This window comes from Octopus sinensis, linkage group LG2 (assembly GCF_006345805.1).
Source record: "Octopus sinensis linkage group LG2, ASM634580v1, whole genome shotgun sequence".
Classification (NCBI taxonomy): Eukaryota; Metazoa; Mollusca; class Cephalopoda; order Octopoda; family Octopodidae; genus Octopus; species Octopus sinensis.
In genome coordinates, this window is record NC_042998.1 from 150583345 (window position 1) to 150589617 (window position 6273).

Consider the following 6273-nt stretch of genomic DNA (forward strand, 5'->3'; position numbering starts at 1 on the left):
AGTGAAAGATGTGTGTACGTATATATGAAATGGACGTGTGTGTGTGAAAATGATTTCCATGTTACATTTGTTGAAAACATGCAAAATAGCCTGAATAGAAAAAAAAACATGAAACAAAACTCTGTTCCTGGGAAATTCAGACTTTCCAGTCTAATGATATATATATATATATATATATATATATATATATATATATATATAGATATATATATATATATATATATATATATATATATATATATAGATATATATGTATATATATATACATATACCGGAGTAAACACATAAATGTGAAACAAGGTGGAAAAAAGAGTACTCAATTACCTGAGGTACAGTAATACGCTTTATTTAAAATCAGCAGAAATATATCTTTTGTTATATTTCTGCTGCTTTTAAATAAAGTATATATATATATATAATAGAAAAAGGGACAAGAACGCAAAACTTCCAGACAGGTGTTACAAAAAAAGGACAAGAACACATCCAGAAAGACGATGCAAAAAAAAAAACAAGGACGGGTCATTCGGATTTTCCTTCCTCAGTCTAGCTCCAGATTATCTTTGCAATTTCGGCTGGTTATACTCGAGATTGCTCCAATCTAGACAGCCCCAAGGAAACACTAAGCCAAGAGCATTAGATTCCTTGGAAGAAAGCAGCGAATGTATACGAAAACAAGGACGGGAAAAAAACGGAGAATGTTACACAAATACAAATAGGTGTCTTGCGACTAAGGACGAATTAAATTAAGCTACTGTGTGTGAAAATAAAGCCTTACGGCAGAGAAACAAGTTTTCACAGGCACAGGGAGGAATATAGATGTGGCACGGACGGCCGAACCAAGAAAGAAAGATCAGGCTTGGCCGAACACCGGTTACGCGAGGAGAGAAGAGAGAGAGAGACAGAGGCAGAGGGGCAGAATAATTAAGGAGGGGCGAGAAAAATGACAGGGACACAGTGAAGTAAAAAGAGGAGGGAAATGAGCAAGAAGACAAGGCGGGGAAATGTGAGAGAGGGGGAACGAAAGAACAAAGAGTGGAATGAACGAATAAGCTTGAAAGGGCTGATAGAAAGAGAGAATAGAGTCGTACAAGATTTAGATAAATATATACTTACATATAAGAGACCGTTATATATATAAATACATACAGTATAGGACAAGAACGCAAAACATCCAGACAGTTAGGTGATACAAAAAAGGGACAACAAAACATCCAGATAGACGATACAAACAAAACAAGGACGGGTCATTCGAATTTTCTTTCTCAGTCAAGTTCCAAATTAGCCAGATTATATATATATATATATATATATATATATAGTATAGATAGATAGTAGATAGATGATAGATAGATGATAGATAGATGGATAGTAGCGAGATAGATAGCTAGATAGATAGATAGATAGATAGATTGTTTCTTTATTAGCCACACAGGGCTGCACACAGACGGGACAAATTACAAGGTAGAGCTTTTCTTTTGGGGGATTAAAAAAAGGGGGTTTGGTTTTTGATCAAAAGGGATCGTAAAAGTAAAGAAAGAGGTAAGCAAAAAAAGGGGGAGGAGGAATAAAAGCAAAAAGAAAGAATCGATCAATAGGGATCGTTATCACAGAAATGTCAATATAAAGTGTAAAGGGGAGGACAGGTGAGGTTTATCGTGGAAAGAAAAGCCGCCTACGGAAAAGACCACGGTAACCTCGGTCAATGAAGTCACATGTTATATTTTTTTTACAAATAAGCAACTCTGTATTACTTTTTACGGTTCATAGGATCATGGTCAAGGTGGCTTCGTCATTCATACGTGCCATCCTTGCTACATTCACCATCTTTTTTTAAAACATTCCAGACAAACCTGCCTCTCTACTCTCACTTTCCTCTTCAATTGATACTTGAAGAAGTTGATGAGAGATTGATCAGAGAGGAAAGTGTTTGTCTCTAATCCTTTCAGGCGCGTCCACCAGATACATTCTTTCGCCATAGCCACAAGTATGATAAAAATAGCTCTTCCTTCTCGTTTGAAGGAAGGAGGCGTGACGATATTAACGATAGACTCGGCTGATAAACCGACTCGTCCCACACGTGACAGCAGTCGTTCGACATAAGCCCACAGGTCGGAGATTGTTGGACACTGCACGATTGCGTGCAGAACGGTTTCGTCATTCTCTGCCCGCATCTCGGGCAGGTCGACCGCATGTTTCTCGAGCTGTGCCTATAGAGCTTATCCTGAACGGGTAGCGCTTCTCGGTAGCACTGCCAGGCCAGGAATCTCTGGAAGTTGGCCATAGGTCCCGGCCCGAAAGTCGGCTCACACAGGCGGGTCAGGTATTCCTCGTCGACGCCCAGGTTCGCCCCAAGTTCGTCGTCGTACCTCCCCTCCACTAATCCCCTATAGAATGCTTTGGTTGTGTTGAAGTCACTCAAGGTCGACCCGGGACGGCATAGTTGCTTGAGAGCAACGCGACACTCGAGGTGCCATTCGCCCTTCCTCGGCCTTTTTTTGATCCACGACTGCAGTTCTGTCATGGAGCCCTAGGAAGCATCGACGCCTCCTGATGGCTTTGACACATTTTTCCCTATGTCCTTATATACATTTACGAAGGGGAGACAAATACCCTCAGCCGCCCGGGCTGCATCTAGGGACACGTGTTTCAGGATGATTGTCATTCGTCGGCCTAGAGTAGCAGACACCGGTCAGCTGACGATATCTGTCTCAACTCGTAATGTATATATCTAAATTTCAGTGAAATCTATTCACTGATTATCAAAATCAGAAATACTAAATTTCTAAATAGACTTCACTGAAATTTAGATATATACATTACGAGTCGAGACAGATATCGTCAGCTGACCGGTGTCTGCTACTCTAGGCCGATGAAGGACAATCATCCTGAAACACGTGTCCCTAGATGCAGCCCGAGCGGCTGGGGGTATTTGTCTCCCCTTCGTAAATGTATATAAGGACACAGGAAAAATGTGTCAAAGCCATCAGGAGGCGTCGATGCTTCCTAGGGCTAAACAGCGGTGGTGTACTCCCTACTGTCACGTTCGTGTTAGATTGACAGTATACAACCATTCTATCGCCCCACCACCGTACATGTCTCTACGAGAGATTTAGAAATTTAGTATTTCTGATATATATATATATATAATATATTATATATATATATATATATATATATATATATATATATATATTATATATATATATATATATATATATATATATATATATATAATATATTTATAAAATATAATATATTCGAGACAAAACCACTATTTTAAAATCAAACAAGGAAAGACTTAATCAATACATAAAATTAATATAAATTAAATAAACCGCCACTACAATTGTTTCCTGTCTGCTACTGACATTCTTCAGGTGGATTTTCGATCTTCTAATCAGTATCAATAATTTGATACTGATTAGAAGATCGAAAATCCACCTGAAGAATGTCAGTAGCAGACAGGAAACAATTGTAGTGGCGGTTTATTTAATTTATATTAAAATTTTATGTATTGATTAAGTCTTTCCTTGTTTGATTTTAAAATAGTGGTTTTGTCTCGAATTATATTATATAATATTTTACTATAAAATTGGATTTAACCCTAAATCTGATTTTTCCCTGTAATTTTGGATTCATTCCCTAATATTTATTATTATATAATATTATATATTATATATATATATATATATATATATATATATTATATATATATAATATAAGACACACACAAATGTGTGAATTTATAACATCCAAATATATATGTATATATATATATAATATATATATATAGAACAAACTTACTTAGAAATGGATGCGTGCGTTCCGTCATATAATAAATTAATAAATAAAACATATGCATATATACATACATATATGTACGTACCTACCTCTACATGTATATATACATGCATATATGGGTACAGGACACCAAAAAAACGTCGAAAACAATGAGAAACGAAAACATAAACACAAAACCAAGGAAATGGACATTTTTCTTAAACAACGAAAAAATAGAATACAGGACATACAACACAAGGAAAATTCCCCTTCTTCAGTCGCCTCTGTTTCATCTACTCCGCTTCCTTGGTTTTGTGCTTATGTTTTCGTTTCTCATTGTGTTCGACGTTTTTTTTTTGTGTCCTGTACCCATATATGCATGTATACATATATATAGAGGTAGGTAGTACATATATGTATGTATATATGCATATGTTTTATTTATTAATTTATTATATGACGGAACGCACGCATCCATTTCTAAGTAAGTTTGTTCTTAATATTAATAATGATGCGCACTCTTAACCTTTCTGTCCCCCTCCCTTTCTCAGCCTTCATTCTTTCGTGTTTCCTTTTCTTCTACCTTACTGCCTCTCCCTCTCTCTCATTCTTCATTCTTTCTGGTTTTCTCTACAGCCATTCCCTTTTTTCTCTCCCTTTTTTTGCTCCTCCTCCTCCCTCCCGTTGTTGACCCGCGATGAGAGCTCTGCTACTGTCTTTCCGACCTGGCTTCCTTTAAGTGTGAATGGCTTTCTTGTCTCTCTCTTGCTGTCCTCAAAAGCGTTCATAATATTTTTTCTTTCATTCTGGCTTAACAGCTCTCAATGTTTGTGTTACTGTTATTCTCCTTGTCCTGTCCTTTACTGTCTATATTTTGTACTGTCTTTACTGTCCTGTTTTTGTTACCATTTTTACCCCTCCGCAAAAAAATCTCAAATTTTATTTAATTTGCTTTTTGCGGGAAGGAATGTTTCACCGAAGTCGTGTCTCGCCTTGACCTTCGAAACGTGGGGTAGGTGAAACAGAGGCGACTGAAGAAGGGGAATTTTCCTTGTGTTGTATGTCCTGTACTCTATTTTTTCGTTGTTTAAGAAAAATGTCCATTTCCTTGGTTTTGTGTTTATGTTTTCGTTTCTCATTGTGTTCGACGTTTTTTGGTGTCCTGTACCCATATACGCATGTATATATACATGTAGAGGTAGGTACGTACATGTATGTATGTATATATACATATGTTTTATTTATTAATTTATTATATATATATGTGTGTGTATGCAATCAAAACACACACACACACCTGTAGTATAGGGTGATCCCATAGATAATACAGTTTTTTCATTTGCAGGAACTAAAAGTCGGAGTGGAACGGGATAAACTATCAGCGTCAACTTGTTATAAAAGCATGTAGTAGTTTTATTTTGTACTTATTCTTCGTGCAAGTATTGAAGAGTGCAGTTCGATTTTAACAGTTATTTTTCAAACCAATAATGGAAGTGACAAAGGAGCATATTCAGCATATTTTGCTTTATGAGTTCAATAAAGGCAACAATGCACCGGAAAGTGTGAGGAATATTTATGCTGTTTTTGGGAATCGGATACTAAACGTAAGCCAGTGTCAAAGATGGTTACAGAAATTCCGAGCCGGAAACGACAGTACAAAAGACAAGCCTCGTTCTGGAATTTCTGTAGAGCTCGACGAGGACGTCCTGCAAACCCTGGTGGAACAAAATCCATCGTAACTGTTGAGAAACTAGCAGAAAGGCTTGGATTTGGTCATTCAAACATTCCCCAACACCTGCACTAGAAGAAAAACAACCGTCTTTGGTTTCAAGACGAAAGGTGTTCCATCAGGATAATGCTCGGCCATATACGGTGAAGATGACATCCCAAAGGCTGGAGCAGTCTGAATGGGAAATGGTGTCCACCCAACATATTCGCCGGACATTAATCCATCTGATAATCATTTATTCTGCAGTCTTTAGAGTCATTTGGACAGAAAAATATGAATTTTGTAGACGAGGTCAGAACAGTACTGGAGAAGCATTTTCGTCTGGGACAACTGAATTTTGGAAGAGGGTCCTTGCAAGTCTGCCAGATAGATGGAAGAGCGTAGTAGAAAATGAAGGAGAGTATATTTTAGATTAAAAACGAACCTTGTTTATCTTGATTTTGGAAAAAACGCATTATTTATGGGATAACCTAATGTGTGTGCGTGTACATAGGTATATATATTTATGCATGTTTATATATACATATACATGCATATTTATGTGTTTATATGTATATGCGTGTGTACATTTTTACACACATCTGTAATTGTATATATGCTAATCTATATACATGCATACACATACACACACACATTCACACACACGCACACACTTACCTTAACACGAAACCATGAATAACACTCGCTATGGAATGAGTCATTTTAACACGCCCCAGCATCTACGACGCCAAACACTAAGAAAAACTTGATATCGTTGATGATGA

At 37.0% G+C, this 6273-nt stretch overlaps 1 long non-coding RNA gene across 1 annotated transcript in view; it reads right to left on the reverse strand.

Moving 5' to 3' along the window:
• Nucleotides 1–227: 227 nt before the first annotated feature.
• Nucleotides 228–6273, reverse strand: part of LOC118761968 — a 7054-nt gene continuing 1008 nt past the window's right edge. The window contains exons 2-3 of the long non-coding RNA XR_004997764.1: nt 3270–3271; nt 228–369 (exon numbers count right to left, since the gene is read on the reverse strand). This is a non-coding gene — a long non-coding RNA (uncharacterized LOC118761968). The remainder of the gene's footprint in view (nt 370–3269; nt 3272–6273) is intronic.